This window comes from Lissotriton vulgaris, chromosome 2_2 (genome assembly GCF_964263255.1).
Source record: "Lissotriton vulgaris chromosome 2_2, aLisVul1.2, whole genome shotgun sequence".
Classification (NCBI taxonomy): domain Eukaryota; kingdom Metazoa; phylum Chordata; class Amphibia; order Caudata; family Salamandridae; genus Lissotriton; species Lissotriton vulgaris.
Window position 1 is genome coordinate 130,527,944 of NC_141688.1, and position 26,426 is coordinate 130,554,369.

General features: G+C 43.1%; 1 protein-coding gene across 1 annotated transcript in view; it reads right to left on the reverse strand.

The window, feature by feature from the left end:
* Positions 1–26,426, reverse strand: part of LACTB (lactamase beta) — a 184,986-nt gene that overhangs the window by 59,864 nt on the left and 98,696 nt on the right. The window lies entirely within an intron of this gene.

The following is a 26,426-nucleotide window of genomic DNA, read 5'->3' on the forward strand; positions in this document are numbered from 1 at the left end:
CAGCCCCAAGTATGCACACATGATCTTTCATTTCATATACAGCATTCCTAGAACTAAGAGCATCATAACAGCAAATCTACCTTTTATAAGGCAGTACATCGCAGAATTTTACAGAATTGGTGTAGTAGGTAGATGCGAGAAGGGCAGAAAACAAGAGCACTCATACCCAGACAGGGTAACAACTTAGGAAAATTTAATACAGCTCTATCCAGCACAATAGAATTTCCAGAGCTACAAAAAACTTGTCCTCCTTTCAAGGAACAGAGCTCTTCAACATTCAGTGATTGGAAATGTAGCCAACGCACATCATTTTGAAAGTTTGGAAATCATTTTTTGTTGTGGTGTGACGGATGTAGATGGTTCTGGAGGAGCACGCAGGGTTATGCAATGCAGTCCTTACTTGAAGAGAAAAAGGCTGTTGCTGCATCTGCCTGCCACCCACGCTCCAACCTCATGTGCCAAGAATTAAAGACAAAGCATTAACCTTTCAAGTAAAATAGGAAAAATAAATGTCCATCTAAGGGCTGAAATTAACAACGTGAAAGCCGAAAACCTTTGATTGATCCCAGATTCCCAGCTTGACCAAATTGTGGAAACCTAGGCCAATCTCTCTCTTATGTTTGATTTAATAGGCTGTTGTGTGTATGAAAAGAACTTAATTAGCAAACAATTAAATATTTACTGCCCTAATCTAATCAACATATCGTTTACACTTGAAGCCATTGACTTTCAAAATAAACCACATAATGAATAACAAGGGAAATTGATATATTATTTATTTTTGTTAATTGTTATAGAGTAGAAAAATTATTATTTAGTCCATTGATTTTTTTCTTTTTCTTTTCTTATTTCATAAAAGATTTTTTACTTTATCGACATACATAAATATTACAAAGACAGAGAAAAAATACATAAAATGACATATACATAACGTAGTTTAGGTTGATTTTTTAAAGATGCAGGCAATATGGTGTTAAATAGGCTGTTGTGTGTACCATGTCTAATAAAAATCTAGGCCACATATAGGATGCTCCTGACGCTGGACTTTGATGTGCATCTGCTGACCAGCCTCTCTCGAACCTCATGCACCAAGAATTTAAGACAAAACATTAACCTCTGATGTGAAGTAGGAGAAATAAAGAGATGTCCATTTAGTAGATAAATTGCACAAAGTGAAGGCACAAAACCTGTGTGCTGCCTATGACTTCCATATGTCAGATGGAGGCTGCGGTGATAACTTAGGGCTGTCGCCCTTGAGCATTGCTTTATCGAGAAGAGGGTGGTCGCCTTGTGCAATGCTGTGACCCGATGGTGCCGGTTCCCGGTGTGCGCTGTTACGTATCCCATATGCCAGGAGGGGGCTGTCAAAGTGAGAGGGCTATTGCCTGGAGCAGCATGCAGTTGTGAAGGAGAAGCAAGACATTACCTGCAGAGGATGAGCTAGGATTCAAATACCCAACAATCCAGGAGGACCCAAGACTTTCTGCCGGATTCAGAGAGTCTTACTGTGTAGGTGGAGTGCCTCTACCGTAGCATCATGACTTCTGCTCAACACTGGGCAATAGACGTGTGCCAGGGCTCTCCAAATCGCCACTTCAGAAAGAGTGGGTAATAGTGAATACTGGGTCGCGAGGCCTTGGGGCAACGAGCAGTGACTGACATGCTACAGGCTTTCTAAGACTTCTTCTTTCCAAGTCTTGTACTCATTAGTGGGGCATAGCTTGAAAGTTATTTCACATAAATGGGGAATAAACACTATCTTTTAAAAGGGAAGTGAGACTCGAGAGCTGAGCCATGGAAAGCAAGTGTTGCTGCCTTAAGAAGACTGTGTGTTTTATTTATACACAAAATACATGGGTGGATGTATGGGCATGCCAATGTACCATCCATGTAATCCTTACCCGACACACGGTAACACAAGGCAGTGCAATGCACTACCTTCCGTTTTTTTTTTTAAAACAAAGCCAGGTAAAAACTATCCTACGAGGCTATTTCCTCTTTGCATGTGAGCTGCAGCGTACAAGCAAAGAAGAAATAATGAGGAGAAATAAAGATATTTCTCCTTTTTACGTCAGCCTCAGGTACACTCACCAGTTTAGTGCAAACTTATGTTTGCAAGACTTTGTAAATATGGATTTGCATCAAAATACATGGGAGAATGCACAGGAACGTTCACTCACCACTCTTGTAATGCCTACATGACACAAGGTAATGCAAGGCAGGGCAAAGTGCTGACGTGTGTTGTTTTTTGTTTTTTTTTCAACATAGCCACAGAAACAGGATTTGTGCAGCACTGTAGATGCCAAAATAGATTCATGGTATTTTCTTTTTTGTAACTCTGCCACAAAGAATTTAGCAACACGGAGAGACACGTGGCAGTAAATCGGTTCTGCTTAATTGTTTGCAAATTTCGGAATTTCACAATATGCAACGGTTTAAGGCACCTGCTGGAGAGATTTTTGCGATTTCAGTTAATATGAGGGAATAGTATTAATGTTTAGATAACTTTGGTGGTTAACACATTGTGTGGAAAGATCTGTGTTTCATATAATCCTAGTTTTGACTCAAAGTGGCAAACAGGGTCAATGTGCCTCCTGCAAAGCACATCGTGTAACATGCAGATGGCAGATTTTATTTCATGGAGATCGGTAAGTAGACTATTGCTTTGAACACAGAGATCCGTTTGCTACTTGCAGTTGTATTGTAATCCTTCTAATATAGCAGAGTGAGCTAAGAAGGATGATAAGTGACTCCTATACCCAGTAACCCTCACTGTCTTATCTAACACATCATGTTCAATGATTTACAAACTTGTGTGATTTATTGTTACTATGTGTACGTTTGCTGTAAAGCGCTCCGACACCCTACATTGGGATGAATAGCGCTGTAAAAGAAATAAAAAAGACTTGAATTTAAATTGTTATTCTGCACTGGGACAGAGTAACACATCTGACATTCTTACAGTGCATGAATATCTATTATATATATATAGGGGTCCGAAAAAAGTAGAAATCGTGCCTTTCTCCTGTACTTGTGAAGTGCTAACAAGCCGATTGCTTTTGTTTCCTTTCACTACATTTACATCTAGGTGTGAGGCTCCCAGCCTGCACACTCGGAGAAATGGGGGCCACATGACCCCTTAAGTTCGGCCTTTGTTATGGCACAGTTGGAGTCTCCAATGACAAAGCCCCCTCTCCGCCTGCATGGTGCTACTCGGAAGGAAAGCAGATACCGAGCAGGCGCTGCTGAATGTATCCCGTGTCTGAAAATGACACCAGGACGAGTTCAGCATATTTTACATTTGGGTCCAACTTCTTGGCAGGGTGGTCGGCGTCTATCCTGTGACAATAGTGTTTTTTAAATTATTTGTGTAAATCCTGGGACAGCCCAACACATCGGACATTCTTATATACAGGGACTGAACAAAGTCAAAAGCATGCCTCTCTTAAGTACCTGTCAAGTGATAAGCTGTGTGACTTTGTTTTCCCTCCGCTGCATCTTGTTGTGAGGCTACATATAGCTCCCAGCCAGGATACTCCAGCAAAAAGAGTTCTGATATCCCCTCAACTTCTGGCTTTTCTTATGGGCCCAGCTGGAATCTGATTAAACCTTTCCCCGCCTGCATGTTGCTGCTTGGAACAAAAGCAGACAACGTACAAGTGCTGCTGAATGTGTCTTGGTGTCTGAAAATTACACCGGGACACATTTAGCATATTTCTGTGGGGCCCACCTCTTGGCAGGGTAGACGGGTCCAGCCTTTGAACAAAAGTGGGCAGACCCCATGTACCCTCGATTTATGCTCTTGTAATAACATGTTTCACTGTTCACCATACCAGTGCTCAATATGGTGGCGGCCAACCAAGGCCTGGAGGTAAAGATCAGGGAACACATGGAGAAGAAGGGGCCGAGCACCACGGTCTGGAGACCCTACTGCCGGACCCTGGAGTATCTGAGACAGCAGGGAAGAGACCAGACTGCGCAAAATGCAATCCTAGCTGTGCAAGAAGGGTGCGCACATCCAGGACAGGAGACCTGAGGAGGCAGGTAAGAGAGACAAGCCCGACCGATGTGCAACCTGAGCTGCACAAGAAAGATGCATGCATCAGTGGAGAAGTGTGGCTCACTGGTTAGAGGAGGCAGACCTGGAAGCAGAGGTCAGCCCAGGACCAGGGTTCAATCCTGGCTCGGCGGGGTCTGGAGTCCTAAAATGTCCATGGACTCGACAATTCTCGCTCCGGTGCCTACTCGATTCACGGGTACACACTCTGCGACTCTGGGCAATAGCTTGCTTAATCTCCACAACAGCCCCTCGCGGCGGGATGCCTGGCTTTCACCTTGCGGATACCCTGCCGAGGTTATCTCACAGGGGAATACCAGGACGGGTTCCCTAAGCAAGCGCTTAGAGACCGGTTGGTGATTTGCGCTATATAAATTCCTGTACATTTACATTTACATCCAGGACAGAGGACACCCAGAGCCAACCAGAGCCTCGCTCCCCGCACTAACCATACTTGTGCAAGAAGGGTGCTTGCGCCCAGGACAGAGGTCCTGCTGCCAGACCCTGGGCTACTTGAGGAGACAGGTAACAGAGACCAGCCTAAATCCATTCCCAGCCCCGGCTGCACAGGAAAGGTTTGGGCATGGAGGACTGAGGCTCCTACTGCCAAGCCCTGGAGGATCTGGGGAGGGCGGTAAGCAAGACCCGTCTTGCATCTACCCCCACATTAACCCTGACCAAATTTCATTGCCAGTGAGTGTTTTTGTAATACACAGAGGCAAACTCAAATACCCATTTTTATTTGTTTTGCTTTCAAGTTGTGATGTTTTCAGTAACTAAGTGAATATTGGCAACTCCAATGTGGAATCAGGGGGACGAGAAGCACAAACAGGTAGGGTGGGGGGGCATAACCTGCATTCTACGGCTTTTTGGCGGAAGCCACAGTGAAGTGAGAACAATGCAGACGGGAGTCCTGTCAAAAATTCGGTGAAGGCTTGTTAGGAAGCGCCTGCTGATTACTTGCGTTTCCAGAGCACTGCAGGTTTGGTGAATGGGAAGTGTGCGGGTGAGACTGCAATTTCTGTTGCACAGGTGGGGGAGTGTTTAGGCAGTTCCTTTCCTTTGTGTGTCTGATTGCTGCTACATGAATGGCAATTGATAGCCATAGGCAACATTTTGTGCTCCATTGTGATAATGTTGTGGGTCCTTCAAATTGTAGGCCAGCTAGGTGTGACCTGCACTGAGAAGTGTTAACACCAACTCACTAAAGCAGACTCTGCTCTCCTTCATCCTGCACAGATCATGAGAGGGACAGGGGAGGAGTATCTCTAGCACAGACCTTTAAAATACAACAATCCTGTTTCAGTGGTGTCCTGCATCAGATTGTATGGATACGAGCAGCCTGATAAACGAGGTGCCGCTTCACTGTTTGTAGCGTCTTTTTAAAACGGTCTATTGCCTTTTAAAACTACTACTTGCATCTTTTAATTGTATTGCTTCGCCCTAACGCATGTAACCTGATGTAAGAGGTGCCGCTTTTTGAATAATGTTTTAACACAGAATCTGTCATTTGCAATTTATCTGAGATCGTATCGTGGTGTTTACATTGCTCATTCCTTAACCCACGTTTTCCTCTGTGCCCCGAGGCCCCGTTCCAGCCCGGCTTGTGCCGTTTGACTGGAGGGCTACACCGGGAGCAGACTTACCCGCACTTCCGGCGGATGCCGCAAGCAGTGCTTCAGTCTCTCGACGGCCCCAGACTACTTAGGGCGGAGAGCAAGCGCAAGCTCAGAGGACGCGCCCAGCGGGCCCGCCGGCGGCGCGCCAAAGACAAGCCCGTCTGCACCCGTCTGCGCCTGTACCGGGCCCAGGGCCACAACTCTTAGTCCTCCAACACCAGTTCCCATTCTAGGCTACAATCGCCTAGCCCTTCTAAATCTACGCCCACTGACTAATTGCTCTGACTTTGATTTTAACTTTAACAACCCTCACTACTTCCATAACAGCTGCCCAAGCTGTTATAATAAACTCAGCGCCCCACAACATACAAATGCATGTTCCCCACCTTCTCCTTCATCTAACACAAAACAAATACATGCTGCACTCAACGCCCGGTCCATAAGTAATCACAAAGATGAAATTGCTGAGTTTATTAGCGCTTATAATCTTGACTTACTTTTTGTAACCGAAACATGGACCAACCCTTCTTCAGAACCTGACCTCCTTATAGCCACTTCAGAAGGCTATAACATTCTTAGTCAGGACAGAAAGCTTAGAACTGGTGGAGGAATTGCTATAATGTACCGAAACTCTCTCAAAACCATCATCAGTTCAGTTCCACTTCTCTCTTGTGAAGCACTGCAATTTTCTATCACCTTAGGCCCATCCCAACGTTTCAAAGGCATCCTTTTATACCGACCACCAGGCAGCAAAACCCAATTTCTTGCCACTTTTTTTTTTTTTTTAGAAACAATGGAGTCCCTAGCTACAGACAACACTACTACCATTTTAGGCGATTTTAACTTTCCCCTTGAAAATTCTTTAAACAATTATACCAAAAACCTCTTAACCGACCTAGCAACCTTAGGTCTTATGCAATTGGTAACAGGCAGTACTCATGATGCAGGTAACACCCTAGATGGCCTGTTCACCAATGATAAAAACGTAAACATCTCCAAGATCCTTCCCTTAGGATGGACAGACCATCATGCGGTCATGTTCACAATTTTATCTGACTCTTCCCCGCATCCTGATTATAATATTCGTTCCACACACACTTTTAGACCTTGGAAAAATCTGGACTACCAGCAACTTAGAAACCTTTTGCCCTCCTCTATAACTGACCTGTCCCATAACCCTGATATAGCATCCAAAGAATATTCAGAATGGCTTACCACCGCCTTTGACAAATTAGTACCTACGAAATCTACTTCTAGAAATCGCAGTACACCTTCGGCACCCTGGTTTAATGAGGCCCTTAGACAGCAGAAACAAATCTGCAGAAATAAAGAAAGACATTGGAGAAAGACCTACTCTGGAGAAGAGAAGGAAATATATAAAAAAGAGCTTACCAAATACAAACTTCTAATCCTGAAAACAAAAAGTAACTACTATTCCTCCCAAATTGAACATGCCAAAAACTCCAATAAACAACTTTACCAGGTTGTAGCCAAACTAGCTCATCTACCCCCACAATCCAATCCCAAACCATCTCAATCATTTTGTGATAACTTAGCTACATTTTTCTTTGATAAAGTAAATAATATCTATACCCAATTCGCTGGTAATGCTATCACAGTACCCCCTCCCCCTGTGATCATCAAAAATCACCCTACTTTTTTGCAATTTGGCAACGTTAATCCAAGTCAGGTTGCCAAAACTATGAATGCTATTAAATCAGGATCATCCAGGGACCCTTGTCCCTCAGCTATACTTCTTCCGATTTCCTATATTATAGCACCTCATCTCACTAACATCTTCAATGGTATGTTCAATTCCGGCATTTACCCAGCAATTTGGAAAGATACCCTTCTCAAACCGCTGTTAAAAAAAGCTCACCTTGATGCAGACGATTCTAATAACTATCGTCCCATAGCCAGTCTGCCTTTCCCTGCTAAAATTGTCGAAAAACTGATGAACCACCAAATTTCCCAATATATTGAAGAACACTCCCTTCTTGACCACACGCAGTTTGGCTTTCGGAAGCACCACAGCACCGAGACCGCCCTTATCAAGGCCACTGACGAGATAAGAGGAGCCCTTGATCGGGGAGGAGCGGCGGTGCTCATCCTTCTTGACCTCACCGCGGCCTTTGACACGGTCGATCATAAAATTTTGATTGATCGTGTCAACGCCATGGGCATCCAGGCCAAAGCTAAAGATCTCCTGTCATCCTTCCTGGCTCACCGTACCCAGACGGTTCAGCTAGGAACATTTCAATCTGCACAAATGGTGTTACCCTGTGGTGTCCCTCAAGGCTCATCCCTCAGTCCAACTCTTTTTAATATCTATGTTACAGACTTGGCAAAAGTCATTATGGACTGTGGGATGAGCCTAACATCCTATGCAGACGACACCCAATTAGTACTCAACATCAAAGACAATGGAGACAAAATCGCCACCAATTTTCAACAGGGCATGTCTGCCATCAGTAACTGGATGTCAACAAATTGTCTCAAACTTAACTTCAATAAAACGGAGGTCATTACTTTTGGCAGGCTTGTCCCTACTTGGCCTAATGCTTGGTGGCCCATGGACCTAGGCCCTCCCCCCCTTTCAGTCACCAAGGTTAAAAACTTAGGTGTCCTCATTGATGACAAACTCACCTTCTCCGCACATGTAAACTCCATCGTGTCATCCTCTTTTTTCAAATTAAAAGCTATAAAAAAGATTCTTCTGTATCATCCTCCCAACTCTGGTAAGACCCGGGTTACCGCTTTTGTAATGCCCTCGTTGGACTACTGTAACGGACTTCTGCTTAATGCCCAACTTAAAGTCATCATAAAGCTACAGTCCGTACAAAATGCCGCTGCCAGGATGTTATTTGGTACTCCCAAGTTTCAACCCAATGCCCACATCATCAAAGGCTTTCACTGGTTAGCTGTCAAGAACAGAATAAAGGTCAAAGCCCTCTGCATCGCCTTCAAAGCCACACAAAAACAAGGCCCACATTTTCTCCAAAAACCCCTTTCATTTCACCTTCCCAAACGATCACTTCGATCAATGAATACCCTGACTATGACGGTTCCTAGAACCAGAACTGTCACTTGGGGTGATCGTAGTTTCACGGTATCAACTGCCAAACTCTGGAACTCCCTCGAAACTGACATCAGATCATCTCCACACTGACCATCTTCAGAGAAAAGGTTAAAACCTGGCTCTTTAACCAATAAATCTCCCTCCTCTGCTCATATCCTGCTCTACCCATAGCGCCGAGACGCCCTTGGGCATTTGTTTGCGCAATATAAATTGCATAAATATGGGAAAATAAAACCACATTTAGGTTGTATTTACCAGTGGGTGGTGATGATATGTGCATGTCTGTGTTCTCATGGGAAACAGTGGTATTGTAACACATGCAAATAATGTTGTTTCTTTCTACAGTTTTGCAAACTATCTCTTAAAGCCTTCACAATATTCATAAAATAATGCATGAAACGGGCCTGGACTTAAATTTTCTGATTGTCGACTCACCTTTCTTTCAAACAAATCTCTCCTTCCTTTCTATCCTCTGCATACCTCCTCTGTCTGAGCACAGCCTACTCCAAGTCACATGAATGTTTTGCCTTAACCCTGATAGGACTATCTGTCCAGAACACCCACATCTCATTTCAAAGATCACACCCTCAGCTGTTTTTTTATTCTTATCACAGGGGCCCTGAGAAGCGCGAATCACATACTGAATTAGACACAGCCTGGACATGTTCCCTATCTGGTCAGCATTCTGGTTAGCCTTAATATGCCTGTTCATTTTTGTGACACCTTTTTCCTGTTTCCATACTTCTTTAGAACCCCTTTTAACCATCGAAACAGACATCGACCAGATTAACTATTGCTTCATTTTGTGGGACATCACTTTAGGTAGTATAGATACTCCATATTACCATATGCCTTACGTCTTATTGTGAGTTGGGCTTTCCATGTAACCTTTGCTCTTCCCCTTCGCTTGTGTTCTTGTTATCACCGATTCTTTTCTTGCCTATCCTTAGGGGTGTGATTGTCACTCTGCTTGGCTTTAGTCAAAGATACTACAAGGTGGTGGTTTCTTATCTACTTCACGGTGATCCCTGCCTTCCCTTCTACATTTTTATCTAATAGGCTTGCGACAATGTTTTTACCATTAGTTAGCATTTTAACATGTTAGTTTTTGTATATAATGTGTAGGACCTCAATAGATTCAATGTGTGACACGAATGGTTAAATACATGCATCAGATTACATCTCATTTCACTTTTCAGGTCACATCTTTGTCGTTGAATACATGGCTTCCTGATGAAGGCACATAGCCGAAACGCGCATAGGAACATATTCCCTAGCCATGCTCTGATTTATTATGACTTCTTGAACTGTATTGTGACCATTGATTGTCTGACCTGATACCCATTGACATGTTTCAGTAACAATATTTTGTTAATGAATTTTTTGAATTATTGTATTTGATATATAATTCTATAAAACAAATTCAAATAAAAAAGATATTCTAATGAAACTATTATCTTTATTTATAACCGATGACATGTATTTTTGACATTCGTTAGTTAATCATTTTGTTTAGGTCCACTGTATTTATCCTGTTCCTAAATGTTCTTATTCACACCAGTGTAATTTTCCCTGATTTAGGAACATATTTCAGGGGTACCCCTTTTTTTGCTCCCACACCCTTTGCTTTAAAATACCCCTGCATTCTAATACTAAACCATTTTCTGTAGCTCACCTATAAAAACCGAAAACGAATGTATGAATTCACATACCTTACCCCATCACTAAAGATCATACCGATTATATAAATGTAATTCATCACATTGAAACTGGAGTAAAAGTGTGGCATACTTACCTGAAGAGCGGCAGATTAATTCCAATAATCAAAAACCTACTAAGCCTGGGATTCAGGGCATGTTCATCGCCTAGCACTGTAATGGTCCACTGCAAATAAACCACTCATCACCGATTGAACAGGCACTGAATAACTGAAGAGAGCTGCCACATGTAGCTGGCCAACTGAGGTTTTTAATTTAGTCGACCTCTGCAGGTCACAATAACAACATACTACGACCGCTTCTTCACACCTCACAATAACAATCAGATTTGGATAATATTAACTAAGTCCATCTCAGCCAACCTATGACTGCTAAGGACCATAACCTAAAAAATATATATATATCTCAGAATACACAACCCAGTGCAATAACCAATATAGTGAACTATGAACATAACAAATACCATAACGGGACTTGCAGAGCTGCTCAAGCTGCCAGCTTACTAAAAACCCGCTCCCATCTCTCACACTACTTCATCCATCAAGTGCAGCATTGCATTTTAACCTCGGTGGTCGTCATGCATGACAAAGAAACACTTCCCGCACAGGATAAAAACAAAGACAACTCACTTCCAACCACAAACCCTACACTATGTTGTATGCTACTCATGTAGGCAAGTGCTTTAGCACCCCACAAAGAGGAAGTAAGCACAATGCAAATGTTGCATTACAATACCATACACCACAGTATGCAAGACGTGATTTCAATGTTTAAAATTGAGAAAATTGTAGTAGTAGCAAGCGTTAATAAAGAAGAGCTCTAGTTTCAAAGGAAGAACTCAGGACGGAATATGGTTGTGAATCCTAGTGCCTGCTAGATCAAAATTTATAAAAGTCGAGGAACTCATTTTGGTTTAAAACCTAGATTTTTCCAAGGAGAGTGGAAGGCTAAAAATGGTTACCGGTTGACAACAAAGAGTAGGGAAAGACAAACTTAACAGAAAACCTTACTGAAGGGACTCTAGGAAACAAAGGGGCCCCAAGCGTGAGGCTTTAAATCTCTAGTGGTATAACCTTGTCTAAAAGAAGCCCAAGAGATATGTCGAGGAGTCCTCCAACAAACTCTAGCCCCTGGTTTGGCTGCAGATGTGATCCTTTATGAAGACTGAACAGTAAACTGGTAGTGACTGTACATGAAAGCAAACCTGAGGAATCGCTGATGGCTTTTTCTTATGGGAACATGATAATAAGCATTTTAGAGGTTTATTAAGGGCAAGACTCATCGGACGTTGATTTTATGGTGGACCTTGACTTGTACAGCACTCCCCTGCCTTTTGGTAAGTTAGTGCACAGATACAACACAAGCAAACATTAACAGGGAATTAAATACAACCCCTTTCTTATTTCTGCCAAAGGAACAGGACAAACTGCATACTTCAAAATTAGCTTCTGAATCCCCTAAAGAAGAAAGGATCTCTTTACAGGATCTAGCGAAGAGATAAATCACATAAAGGGAGGAGGATAATCTTCTGGAAAATACTAATGAGCAGCCATTCATCACAACATCTAAGACCCAATTGTCTGAAATGCCTTGCAGCCAAAATTTGGCGAAAATAAAAATAAAAAACGTGTAGTCATCTCCTCCCAATAATTAGTAGGGAAGACTGAGCTGCAGACAAAAACAACCTCTAGGATCTGAAGCAAGTGTTCTACCTCTTCCCCACTCCTCTGCAAGAGCGACCTCTTCCAGAGATAGTCTTGAAGATAGAAGATTTTTGAGATGGTCAGCGCCATGAAGAAACTGTAGGACAAACATGAAACACAGAAGTTAACAAAGTACTCAAGTTATGGTCTAGAGAGCTTCGGAACCTCAAAGAGCGGTCTCAGTAAAAAGGACTTTTGCTGAAAACCCTTTCCAGGATCTGAGCCGAAAGGTTCATCTTGCTGCAACCAACATAATAGTTCCTAATCCAAAGGCCTAGAGTCTAAAACTATATAAAAAAAGCAACTGTAGCTGAGATAAGAGCAATCCGATTCTTCCTCTAAAGTTGAAATCCTACGTAAAAGTCTGTCATTAAGGAATGGTTTGGGTAGGCTACATTAAGTTTACGCCCTAATAGCAAACGATGTAGCAGCATGCTGTTTTAACGTGAATTCAAACGTCCCAACTACGTCATACAAAGGGGCCAATCTGAAGAAAATACAAAACAGTGACCAGAAAAGCAAAGAAGTAAAGAATCTATCTTCATAATTTTCAGATACTTTTGGTCAAAATCATCTAAGAGACCAAGATATGGGGACCATAGCCTTCTCAGGGTCACTTCAATTCTGCAGTACAACCATTTGACCCAAAGATTCTGAAGGTAGGGATCTCCCAAATATATTAGAGTCCAGTGAAGTTGAAGGCACAGATGGGTCCTTAAAATACATGTTTTCTGATAAAAAACGACTTTTTTATTCCAAATCAGGAGTGACCGCATCATCTAGAATAGGCTCCCGAATGTCTTCAAATATTGGTCTCTGATATTCAACAGGGTTTGTGTTTCAGTGGACTAATACACCTCCTCCGGTAATCTGTATTGACTTCATAGTCCAAGGTTTGAGTGTTGGCAGTTCTACTCAGATTGTTATCCTTCTGAGGTTGATAAAATGTGTACCTTGAGTTAGGTACAATAAACATTTATTTCAGCTCCAAGAGATTTAAGTGAGAAGGTGCACCTTACAAATACACATTATTTTTAGGCAGGAGACTGGTGGCAGGCGCGTGTCTAAGGCAGAAGCTACAGTCTCAACAATCAACACCATCAGCATATTTCAATCAATTGAAGGCTTAGCAAACCTGGGGAAGAGAGGTGCTCATGCTTTCTGCAGTGTGTGTGATGCATAACACCATATTATCTCTTTGATTATGCACTTCTGTGGAGATAGAAATCGGTCAAAGTTCAACATTCTGCAGCACCCAAAAAGTTTACAAGCTCACTTGTCAAAATAAATCCAGTGTACATATAGGAACACTTCTACTTCCTTTTTGACTCAGAAAGCAGCTGGATGTCACGCCTAAAACAAAGGACAACCGCAAGGCAGGCAATCTCAGTTGGTAATAGGAATAGGTGCACGAGTTTACCAGGAAGCCTTTTCTTAGCTAAAGAACTTCTACCATTCTCAAAGACATTTTATGGAGAACAAGCATTCATAGCAGTATCCACACATTAAAGATGTAAAATAACTACACAGGATAACAAAGCTTGCGAGAAACCCGTGCTAACCGGACCCTAATGCAACAGGATATGAAACATGATTTGCTATTTGATGTCAATATTGTTATAGCCTCAGTAAAGTTTAGTGGCTTAACAATTTCCAATTTTTTTCGTAGAAAGTCACTGCTTAGAAAGAACCTGTAGTGTGGGCTTGAATAACCAAGGATTTAGGGACTGGGACAAGGAACCGGACAAAGCGGTAATGTCTCTCACAGCAGGTAGTAATGGGGCTAGCTCCAAGCAGGAGTATCCAAAACAAGAGCACAATGACTTGAGTGATATCTGCACCTGGGTGTGGTTACCTTGATGAAGCAGTAACCAGGGACAGACAAAAGAGCAAGCCCTATCTTGGTCTCCTTGAAAAACAGAAATTGTAGTCACACACTCATCCCTACCATCTAACAAATTGCAGTGGCTCACAAAGAATGAATAGGTAGCATTTTGCTAACATTGACTTTTTCGACGTAGCCCAGTCTCCATCCTTCCTCACTTCAATGTTTGGACCTCCACCATCTAGCCTCAGAAATGCAATCAATACACTTCTACTGTCGGGGGAAACTGTATAACCCACCATCATCATGTGCCATTCCAAGGCAGACGTCATCAAAAATGGAACTAGCGGTCACAGTACTCAACTCATACCGCACACAACATCCTACTACAATACATGTGCTAGACACCCACTGCCAATTCTTGCGCTCAACACGCACATAGTGTGTGAGCGCATGGTTCTAGGGTTCACATAACAGTGCACCATTTCATGAGAGGGGTTAGTAGACTCTCCTCTCACTGACACAGAGAAAAATGTCTTAACACCCTATTGACTCACAAAATCTCAGTACCCTGCCACACTGCTTCATGTAATTTACCCAGGCATGGACAGTACTACCCAAATTATGAGTGCGTGTTTTGTGTGTCTCTTCAGGTAGAACAGGTTCGGGACTGTGTATTTCTGGCGACAGGCCTAGGCCTCTACCCACTCACCAGATTAGGGTGATGCCAGGATCAAAATCAAATGTTTCCCATACAGTCGGGCACTCAGGAAGGGTAAATACCTGTTCGCCATAACGCGAACATTCTTGTCTCAACAGCCCAACAGCCTGTTTATCAACGATGTTGAGGTGTTCAAGCAGCCACATTTCTTCAACGGTCTAGCTTTGGCTGTTACCTGCTGAAAAAAGGGTCTCCTTCCTTAGAACTGCGTACCGGTGCAAATCTTGAAGTTCCTCTATGAGGACTTTGCAAAAATAAAACAGTTGATGGGACAGAATGCAGAGCAAGGTCATACATTCACCCCAGTACAGAGATCTGGGCCTAAATCCATCGTTTTTTTGCACTCCACACCACCTCAGTTCAGACATGGCCATATGCAAATCAGCCTTGACCCTGTGCCGTCCAGCCCGAACTGCCAAGCCATGTCTTTCCTGGACAGGAATCAAGCATCCTAGGACCGATTTCTGGCGATCAGCCGTCTTCAGCCAAGATAGCTTGACTCCAGTGGTGTGGAGAGCCTGGGACTCACGTCTGAGCATACCCATCCCACTCGGGGTGACAAATGCAAAAATAACAGTTGATGGACAGAATGCAGAACAATGTCATACATTCACCCCAGTACAGAGATCTGGGCCTGAATCCATCGTTTTTTTGCACTTCACACCACCCCAGTTCAGACATGGCCATATGCAAATCAGCCTTGACCCTGTGCCTCATTGGAACAGTCCAGCCCGAACTACCAAGCCATTTCTTTCATGGACCGGAATCAAGCATCCTAGGACCGGTTTCTGGCTATCAGCCATCTTCAGCCAGGATAGCTTGACCCCAGTGGTGTGGAGAGCCTGGGACTCACGTCGGAGTATACCCAGCACACTCGGGTGAAAATTGCAAAAAACACAGTTGATGGACAGAATGCAGAACAATGTCATACATTCACCCCAGTACAGAGATCTGGGCCCGAATCCATCGTTTTTTTGCACTTCACACCACCCCAGTTAGAAGGAGCCTGGCACCATCTACGCTTATAGCTCATTTGAAAGACATTAGGTCCCATCAGGAGCCCTACATGGGGTTAGGGTGAGAAAGAGTCCCTGGCTTTGGGGGTATGAAGAGTTTCTCTTGGTCTCATCTCCAAGATCAAGTCTTGTACTCCACTCTCCACCATTTAAGCCCTTTGTTTGGACCTCCTTCACGATCTTGTTTTTGGTAGCCATCACCTCCACTAGTCCCCTGTGGGAGCTTGATTCATTGATGCCCATACTGCCTAATTTACATATCTTCCTGTATCACTTGCTTTTGCATCATAATTTAGACTTTCGTCCCAAGAGTTGAATTTTCATTTCTCCGGGAACAGCAGTTTTTGTTTTAGAAGTCTACTTTCCCTGAGGCCGTCGGCCTTCAAGGTCTGGATGACAATCAGGCATTAGCCACTTATTTGGCTCGTACAACAGATATTCATCAATGAGACAGTTTGTCAACTTTAAGCTTGCTATGCAGAGCCTAAAGCTGTCCATTAATGCTACAGGTGGGTGGCTGTGTTCTGTCAGCTTGATGGACAATGGTCTGATAAACTTGTGCACCGTAAAAGTGTTGTGGGTAGGTTCTATCAGATGTCTGATGGTGGTTTGGCGGGGCCAAATGTGCACCTTGGCAAAATATCTACTTTCATCTCTCACTAACAATTAGAAAGACGAGAGAATGAAGAGACCATTGTACTCAAGCACTGCCGTTTGCTCGGCCCACAGAGAGGGAGTTAGTTGCTCGTCATTCTCAGGATTAAAGTTACATGTGTACTGGTTATCTCTTATGGCGATTACCTTTCGGAGGAATCATAAGCTGGCTTGGGTACATTCTCATACAAAATATGGTCTGAGAAGAGTGACATAATGGATGAGACAATGGCCTGTTTACATATCATCCTCGGATTCCATTTCCCCCCCCCCATTCCTTATGAAAGTGCAGATGCATGGATTTGTCTGTATGAGAGACATGGGTAGTCTATACAGTTGGAGTTGTGGGGCCAGGTCACTGTTTCATTGGCTTCAGGAGCTAGGCTCAACAGACCATTATGAAGATCCAGTCCGATTTGGATAGACGGTGAGGAGAAATGTATTATCACCTGCTGTTTAGTTGTAATGCATTCCCTTCATAGAATCTCTGTTCCCCACTGCCTTTTGGGTGAATCACTGTTTTAGAGCCAAGTTTGCTGTGCCTGGTAGGAACTGTGCCAAAGGCAGATTTCATTGGCTCAATTATTCACAGAATATGGGCGGTGAGTCTATTGTGCAGTGATAGCACCGCAAGCATTTACTTCGGTGGCAGTGACAGGTAGAAGTCCAAGCATTTACTTGTGTTAATCGCAAGTCTGAAGTGCCTTTGTGCAGCAGCAGCATGCCAGATTCATCAGTGTCTTGCCATTAAAGGAGTTGCCAGGATCATCAGCGCTGCCAAGGGAAACGCATGTGTGCAGCGAGGTCTGTGAGGTTGATGCGTTCAAAAAGTTTAGACTTACACCCACACAAAACTAATGTGAGCAGGGCATGCCATTACTGTTGTCTATCAGGTGTACCGTAAGCTGGCAAGTTGCAAAGGGCGCTACATTGTGATGTTCCGTCATCTGGGAAGACCAGAACGTTGACTGCATCAGTATTAATATCTGGGAATGGACTTGTGTATTGTGAAGGCAGCGTGATTGGAGCAGTCGAGCGCGGACAAAGCAGGGTGTGTTGCGTGGCATTGCAATGGGACATGTGCGACAGAGGAGCATTCTGGGACATTGGAGCTGCGTTTAAAGTCTCTAATGAGCAGTCGAGTCACATGCAATCCTTCATGAAACGAGCTATAAGAAGTACATACGCACAGTCAGCGACCTGGAGGTAGAACTTGTGCAACATTAACCCTCACAAGGTATTTGGGGGGGAGGTGCCTATAAACAAAACATTATCTCCAGTGATCAGTAAAGAGATATTCAGAATGAGAAAGGATTCCCACTTTAGTTCATGCTGGTGATGTGAAGTATTAGATTCATACTCAGGGTACTGAGGTGAGATGTCGCTAACCAGAGTGGAAAACTTTGTGTTACCTGCCATGGTTATTTTATTTTAATGTCCTGCGGATTCAGGTGTGATATCGCTCACCATAGGAAAGGACTTTGGGTTTGCAATTTTTAAAACAATGTCAAGTTGATTTTGATGCCACAGTATATGTTTTCTTTTGCTTCGCTTTGAGTGAAGTTTTCAGTCGAATGTTTTAACGAGTGCAATGTAATGCGGAATGGTTACAAATGCTATCTAGACGAATTGTGACAATTTTGTGCAATGTTACGCTGAAAATTTACTGACTATGTCAGTTGCCAAACGTATTTTGCTAGTTTTGCGTTTCTGTTCCAGCAAGAGTATGCAGTAGAGGGTAAGAGTATGAAATGTGACCTTGGTCCTGCGAGCGCATACCAAGAAGGCATGTTAGAGTGTATTTATCCCTGGTCCTGCAAGAGGGTGTGCAGTAGAGGATGAGTGTTGAGTTCCCCGGCCCTGCAAGAGTATGCACTAAGCGGTGAATGTGTAGTGCTATTCCCTAAGCCTACAAAAGTACGCAGTATAGGGGCGTGTTCTTTGTTTCCTGGTGTGCAGTAGAGGGGAAGCATGTAGTATGTTTCCCAAAAGTGAGTGCAGTAGAGGGCGTGTGTATTTCCCTGGTTCTGCCTATACGCAAAGTGTGCAGTAGGACGGGTGTTAACGCTATATCCCTGGCTCAGCGAGTGTGCACGGCAGGTGGGCAAGTGGTGAAGGCTTCGTTATATACCTGTCTGAATAAATAGGACTTGTCTATAGTATTTTATTCTATCTCACGTTTCCTGTTGTATTTATTATTTTTCAAAGAGGAGAAGTGATATAACCTTCTGTTTAGTTGCAATGTTTTCTCTCCATAACACTCTGTTCCCTGCTGCTCAGCCAGTGTGTGATTTCTTGGAATGTTGATGAGTGCCTGGAAGAGGGTCAGTTAGAGAGAGCGGGCTGAGCAGGAAGGAAGCTCCTCATGGTGGGGTACGTTAGAGAGAGCGGGCGGATTAGTAAGGAAGCTCCTCCTGGTGGGGTCAGTTAGAGAGAGCGGGCTCAGCAGGAAGGAAGCTCCTCATGGTGGGGTACGTTAGAGAGAGCGGGCGGATTAGTAAGGAAGCTCCTCCTGGTGGGGTCAGTTAGAGAGAGCGGGCTGAGCAGGAAGGAAGCTCCTCATGGTGGGGTACGTTAGAGAGAGCGGGCGGATTAGTAAGGAAGCTCCTCCTGGTGGGGTCAGTTAGAGAGAGCGGGCTGAGCAGGAAGGAAGCTCCTCATGGTGGGGTACGTTTTCATGTAACTTGTACCCCAAGCTGCAGCTTCTTCCATAAACTTACAACCTATTACCCTACATGAACTGGCTACATGACTCCTGCCTACCAAGAGGGTCTAACCAAATGGGAGAGCGGTAAGGAAGATTCTGACATATTGAGAGCCATTTGTAAGAAACTCCCAATTCACTCTTCCATGCGCCAATGATGTATAGTAGGGGATAATTCTTTAGGGTCAGCATGCAGCCTCATTATGTCACGTGGCCCACAACATTTACAAGACCAGAGCGAACGCCATTCTGATCCCCAGAGCAACTCTCTCATTCTGCCACTTGCATTCATTTTTTCTTAGAACCCTTTTGTTCATCATGTATTGTACTGTAACAAGAGCCACAGAGTCCTTCAGACAGACCCACAAACATCCAAATCTGCGGTAAGGTTTCCATTGCTGACCCACCCTACATTTGGCACAGAAGTGTCCAATCCCACCACATAAGAGCCATTCTGCACAACTTGCATGTGCAAACACTGATTTAAAGCTCTGTGATCAGCGGATCCAAACCGAAACCACAAGGCACTGTTGAGAGAGCCAGATAGATCAGTTACTAACCGAGAAAAGCGCTGTTAAACTGGATACTTCTGAATTAGGTGTTCCAAAATGATACATTTTCCTTTGCTTTTTGTTTTCAAATATATGTATGAGCTACAGTTATATTTATTGAGCTGTACGCATTTACCAACAATGTAGGGGCACTGAAGGTTTGTAACCCCACGGTTATTAACATAAGTGTACCACAATGAAACATACATTTTTCTTGACTTGATGCAAACGTCTATAAGAGTGAGTGAAATGTGCAAGCCCACCTGGTGAAGAGAATGCTGGGAGTGGAGTCCAAGGGTGTACTGCGAACTCATTTCCCAACCTTTTTGGTGTTTAGTGGGATAGGTATTATAAGGTTGTACAGACTGCCTTTTAAGATATTTCTATTTATATTTCTAATTGAAGCGCAGAATAATTACCATGTGAACTTGTGAAGACATTTACATGTTCAAGAGGGACATTATGTGACCAAGCAAGAGATATTAGTTAGACATAACCGAATCAGACCCATTTTAAACAAATTTACAAGCATATACATTGTGTCTGCTTTTCTCTTTCTCTCGCTCTCTCTCTCTCGGCCTTTAGCACTTGACTAAAATGTATGATCCTGTACAAATCACCTTGTCCACCTTTCTCAACTGGCCCCCAAAAGGCTCCAACAAAGTGATATCCCTAACACCTACAGACGACCCCAACTGGAGGACCAGATGGATTAAAGGAAAGATAAAGAAACTGAACACAGAAATCAGTGCACTACAATATGAGAGGAAAAAATCAAACCCTCTTAACAAAACACACATCCAAAAATAACACAAAAATTTTGCGATTCCTTATTTTGCACTCAAATTTGCTACATACATACCATTTCGCGAAAATGAGTTCGCTAGCGCAGAAATTCTGCGAATTTCGGAGTTTGCGAACCCATTTGAGCTTCATACATATTACTTCATACTAAGTCCTTAACTCCTGCATCTTCTTCAAGCCATCTCTCCACACAGGCATGACCCAACCACGTGCCACAGTAGTAGGGCAAGGGTGAAGAGCAGTCAAATATAAAGCAATCTGTTGTGCCCCCAGATGAAGGATGCCACCACAAGACACGTCAGGTAAGTCTTAAGAGTTTATTTATGGAAACAATGGGCCACCGCTCCTCTCACAACAGATGAGAGGCACCAACTGACCATTATAGAACCCCCCACACATAACTACTATGGCAACACAGATTCTATACAGAACATTAAACAAGCATATGCAAGTACAAAACAATCTTTATCTGCACTCGGTTCTTTGCAATTGAAGGTTATATTTACTATCTCAAAAGAACATAAGTGTGGTCCTTGCCAAAAGCAAATTAGAATCTGTGCTAAAATGCTGCCGCTAAGTATAATCTTTCCCTTTCCAACTCTGGCAAGAGTACTTCGAATGCTGCTGTGCTACCAAATGGAATTAAAACAAGCTGCCAACTACAGTGTTCTATAAACAGAAGTGCCTACTGGAGCTGAAAAGCAATCCTACTGTGTCTGCCCTGCTGATGTGCCCACAGGAAAACATTCTCGAAGCTGGAAATCTACACGAGCAAAGTATGGTTGAAGTGAGCTCATTCATGTCTTGCTGCTAGATTTAAAGAACATTCACCTAAAATGTCTGCACTCAGGAATTAGACTGAATCCCATCAGTGCATAGAAGCAGAAACTAACCAAGATGGAGGCCTGGGAGAAGAGGAAAAATGTATAAATTGCATCAATTCTACGACTTTTCACGGGTAAACAGAAACTGATATGCTGTAGACGAGCTGTGGTGTAAACATGTCTTGTGGGCTCACTATGAGCCTGGTTTGTAGTAACGAGCGCAGCTCTTCGAAACTTTCGTTCCTCCCCTGTCCGCTGGAAGCCTTCCACCCCACATAGAGATTCATGTATGGTTGGCAGGAATCTCAGCAAAAAATACATGTAGTGGGGGCACTTTCGGCCAATCTGATGTCGAACAGGTGGCTATATTGTTGCAGCAAGCTTGGAATTCTTTTTTTTCTTCTCAGAAGCAAACCTCCAAAGCGAGGATAAAAAAAAAAATGAAACTGAATGTCCCCCTTTTTAAGTCGAGCCTAGAGTCAGCACGCATACGCTGCTCTGCAAGACTCATTACAGTGGAGTAGGGAATAGAAGCCCCGCCCACTCTCCACCGATATTTACCATTGACTTGTGACATTGTCCTTCCTAAATGCTGGCTTCCGATTTGAAAATAGGCTTGTTAGTCCCTCCTTAGTGCCGCCTCGTTTGTCACCTCCCATGGCGACTGGCCCTTTTACTTTAGTTGTTACACGGTACCTGTTGTTTAGTCTTTAAGCACTATTTGCTTTATTGAGTTTCTCTTACTGCAGGTACGACATGCTTAGCTTCCATTCAGTCCGTCGTGCCTTCTTTGCAACCCTGATCTCCCTCCTGTTGTCCGTGCCTTCTTTACTCACTTACCTCCCGTTATCCGTGCCTTCTGTACACCCCTCCCGTTGTCTGTGCCTTCTTTACCTGCCACCCCCTCCGACCCGTTGTATTGCCTTCTTGGATGTAAAATAAAATGCATGCGTCATTTAGCCAGGAGAAGTGTTGTCTCACAAGTAGCTGCAACGAGGGAGGATATTTAAAGGGTGCTTGGTTCACAGTCAGTAAAGGACCCGCCCACATCCGAGTTTTGTCTAATAGATTTAGAAGTCTGTAATGATACAGTAAGAGTTCCGTGACAATAGAACTGTATACGACTGGGAGGAAGTGATGCCTGCGAGTGAAGAATAGGTTTAACCGGGCTGTAAACTGAGGGCGAATAAAGTGCGAACAGCCCAGAGAAACCTAGTTGGGTTGGCAAAGAGGTGTAGGACAAAACTATTCCCACAACAGCATCCCTTTTAACAAGGTGTCTTCATCATTCTGACTGGAATGCACATTAGAAGTTGGTGGAGTGGAAGGACCTAACACGCTTTGCCATGTCACAAAACTGTACCCGCTTAATTAATTCCATATAGAAAGAGGCTGGCTATTTGATTTCGAGTTTAAATGACCTCTTTTTGAGTTCGCATTCCCTTACCTGCTGTTTCATGAAGGGACACCACGGAAGGATGGTTTGTTTTCTTTGTTTGAAGGTTTTTTCCTTCTATGAACACACTAGACAAGGAGTCAGACATTCTTTGAAGCTGGGCCAGTTTTGTATAGGTTACATGTTTTGCAGCAAACAGAAGTATTCTGGAAGGACACATAAATAACAAGCATTTGCAATGCAATAGGTCTCACATCTGCAAGAGTTTAAGCTATTAGCATTGCAAATGACAATGCCTTTTCTTTGTTTTAAAAAACAAAACATAAATAAAAGACATTGTCATTTACAATGGCAATAGCTCAAACTCGTGTAAATGCGAGACCAATTGCATTGCAAATGTTCGTTTGTATTTTACTGCACAGCACCCCCAGTAGCCGGCAGGAACATCCAATGGTGGACATCATGACGAAATAGGAGAGGAAAGGGTTTCCAACAGCAGAGTAAGTGGATGTTCACCAGTCGGAAACAGAGTAGTTCTTTCTCCTTTAAATCAGACAAAGAAACAAATGGTTTGGCAGAGTGGAAGCCCCCCCATTTATGGGTAAGCTCCCACTCCACTAAGCTCAGTGACGCCCATAAAACAAACCAAAGCCTCAAAGAAAATACACTTAACTAACAAGTCAAGAGGGTTTTATTTTATTGCTGACAAGATTTGCATTGGCTGTGCAGATAAAATCACTGTTGAAGACAAAAACGAATTTAATATAAGCTGCACCTCTTTAATTGACACTCCTAGTGGCAACCTCACAAAGTCTTGGCGATATCAGCTCAATAAAGCACAACGTCTTGCATACAACCTCTCAACTGCTGATCTCTGCGAGCCAACCAAAGATGGGGCGTGACCCTCTTCAACCCATTCTATCCAAGAAAGAATTGCGCCCTCACTCACCATAAATTCTTACTTGAACAGCATACTGACTTTATTCATCATGCTGCCAACATTTCTTTCAGCGAAGGCATTCAATGCTTTTTCACACATAAGCCAGGTGATTCACTAATACAGAGTAAAAGAGAAAACCCCTTTTAACAAACTAACAAACAAGACAAGCACATTCACAAAATTGAAGATATTTCTTTAAAACAAATGACATGTACAATTTATCTCATATGTCATTTTCCATCTAACACCACATACGTCATTCTGTGATAGCCCCAGCAATGGTACTTGCCAAGTTTGTGAGGCCAGTTCAGTATTATATGGCCTTGTACTTCTCCATCAAGCCAACACTTTAAATCACAAAATTAGGCACCAAAAGTTAATTGAGATCTTCCTGAGGGGTCCTATAACCTTTACATACGCTGGTTGTATCTTGTTCATTAAAATATCTTGTACATAACAAATAATTCCCCTGCAAGTCATGCTAGCATCTTCAGACATTGCAAATGTGCTCATAATTGCATTGGTAATAGGCTGCAGACTATCTTTGAAAGGAACTGCGGTCTCTTGTCCAGTTAGCATTCCTTTTAGGGTAATGGGATGTCCTAATGTGGACGGCGGATGCGAGAATCTTAGGTACTCTAGTCCTACTTCATCTATCAGTGACATCTGAAACCATGGATCCTATGGTCATCGGGGAAAGACTCACTTGTGCAGCTGCTGCTCCCACAACACAGAACAGACTTAAAGTAACTTTTCTGGAGACCTTCCAAGTTAGAAGAGGAATTGCTCCTCCACAGACTCTAGTCTACAATGACTGACAGAGTCCTTATGGCCCCCTTTTAACTTTTGGAAAGTAAACAAAATGTGCCAAAGACATGCATACCAGGGTCAGAGTAACCTGCATAATCCACCAGTGCTCAGTGGCCTTGGAAATGACCCTCATATATTAGTTCATAACACTTAACAGACAGTGTATTTTGTCTGTGCACTGCTGTGTAGCAGATCTGAAGCCACTATGAATATTTTTGCCCAAACTACATTTAATGGAGAGAAATACTGTTTCAGTATTCTCCCATCTATCCATAAGCTTATACTCCATGCGTCTCCTACGTGCGTCACTCCAGCAGACGTTATGAGAGAGGTATATGTTTGAGGGGGGTGTTTCGCCTAATGTCTGAAGCAATGTTACACTGTCTAAAAGTGATTACCACTACTTACAAATTAAGCCTGAGTGACAGTACCTTCAAAATGAGATCAACATGTAAACTTTGTCTCTGAAACAGTCATGGACAATATGCACATACCACAGCGCCGAAAAAGGGATAAAAAACAAAAAACAGCAGCAGTCGTTGGTACGAGCCATACCGAAAGGACACGGTCCAATTTAGGGCGGTCTTCAGTCCAGGAATGTTACTACCAGGATTCCCTGGACCTGTAGTAAGGAGCTAGCTGATAATCATGTGGTAGTTGCCGCTGCTGGTACACATGGCTTGCTCAGGAGGCATTTTAAGTGTCAAAAACACCCACTAACTGAATACCTACCAAGCACCAGACCCTGTGTCTACATCGTAGCTACTGTTTAAAGGCAGAGCTATCTTTGGAGAAGTAGGTCATCGTCCCTGACCCTCTTCAACATCTACATGTCCCCACTTGCAGCTATCGTCAGAAGCTGCATACTCAACATCGTCTCCTAGGCCGACTACACCCACCTGATTCTGTACAAGAAATTCCTGGCAGCCCGTGAGGTACTTTATACAGTTACCTCAGAATATTCATGACTTTCTTACAAAAAAAACAATGTCACTACCCTTTCTCATAAAACTGCAGACTATTGCACGGGAAAACATCTTTACATTGAACCATTTCAGCATTTGATAAACCAAATAGTTCTTCAAATGTGTTGTTCTTATTTCAGTCTAGATTCAGACTTCCACTCACCACTAGTTTTACTTAAGCATTTGTTCCTCCCATCCATGTAGACCATGTTACAATCACAAGACCCACTTTGCGCTTTGCTGTGGCTCCAGGTTGATAAAATGTCTTGCATATTTGTGTGACAATTGCTACTACAATTATTAGCCAAAGTAGAAGTGTCTACATTGCTCAAAATAGTCATAACCAATCCTTTCCTCCTCTCTAAGAAAAAGTCAGATCTTGGCCATCTCCTTAACACATGATCTCTACTGGCGGAGAATATGGGGGCTCTCAGTTACAGGCACATCATAATGCCCTGATCTACAGAACAACATCAATCTGGACTCAGGCCTTCAACATGAAACAATAGCTGTATGTAAATAACAGGCTATAAGATTCATGTTCACTATGGGGATGTGTCTAAAGCTTTGTGGACAGCCAAGTCACCGGAATAATGAAGCAGAGCATCAATCTGATCGATAGGACAGTAAATGTTTACATTGATGAATAAGAGCTTGTCTGTTTAGTAGATGTTTCTAGGCAGCAAAGTTACAGAGAAGAGAATAACTTAATGATGCCAACAAAATACATGTTTTGCTCTTATTCTGATTGCAGCCACAACTGATGCTCAGATTACATCTTACATTTACCTCCCTCGTGCCAAACAATGCTTCCTAAAGCTAGTAATCATTGACAAGTATTCATTTATTCCTCTAAAAATCCCACGTACTCTTATTTTACTCCCTATTATCTATCGCCTTTACCAGAAAAAGTCTAAAAAGTGTGCCTCAGACATGCCACTGAACAAATTAAACATCACTCTTTCTGGAATATCATGGCAGTGAACACTAGATTATGCAGAAAAGGTTACACAACGCAATGGTTTATGAAAGTCATGATC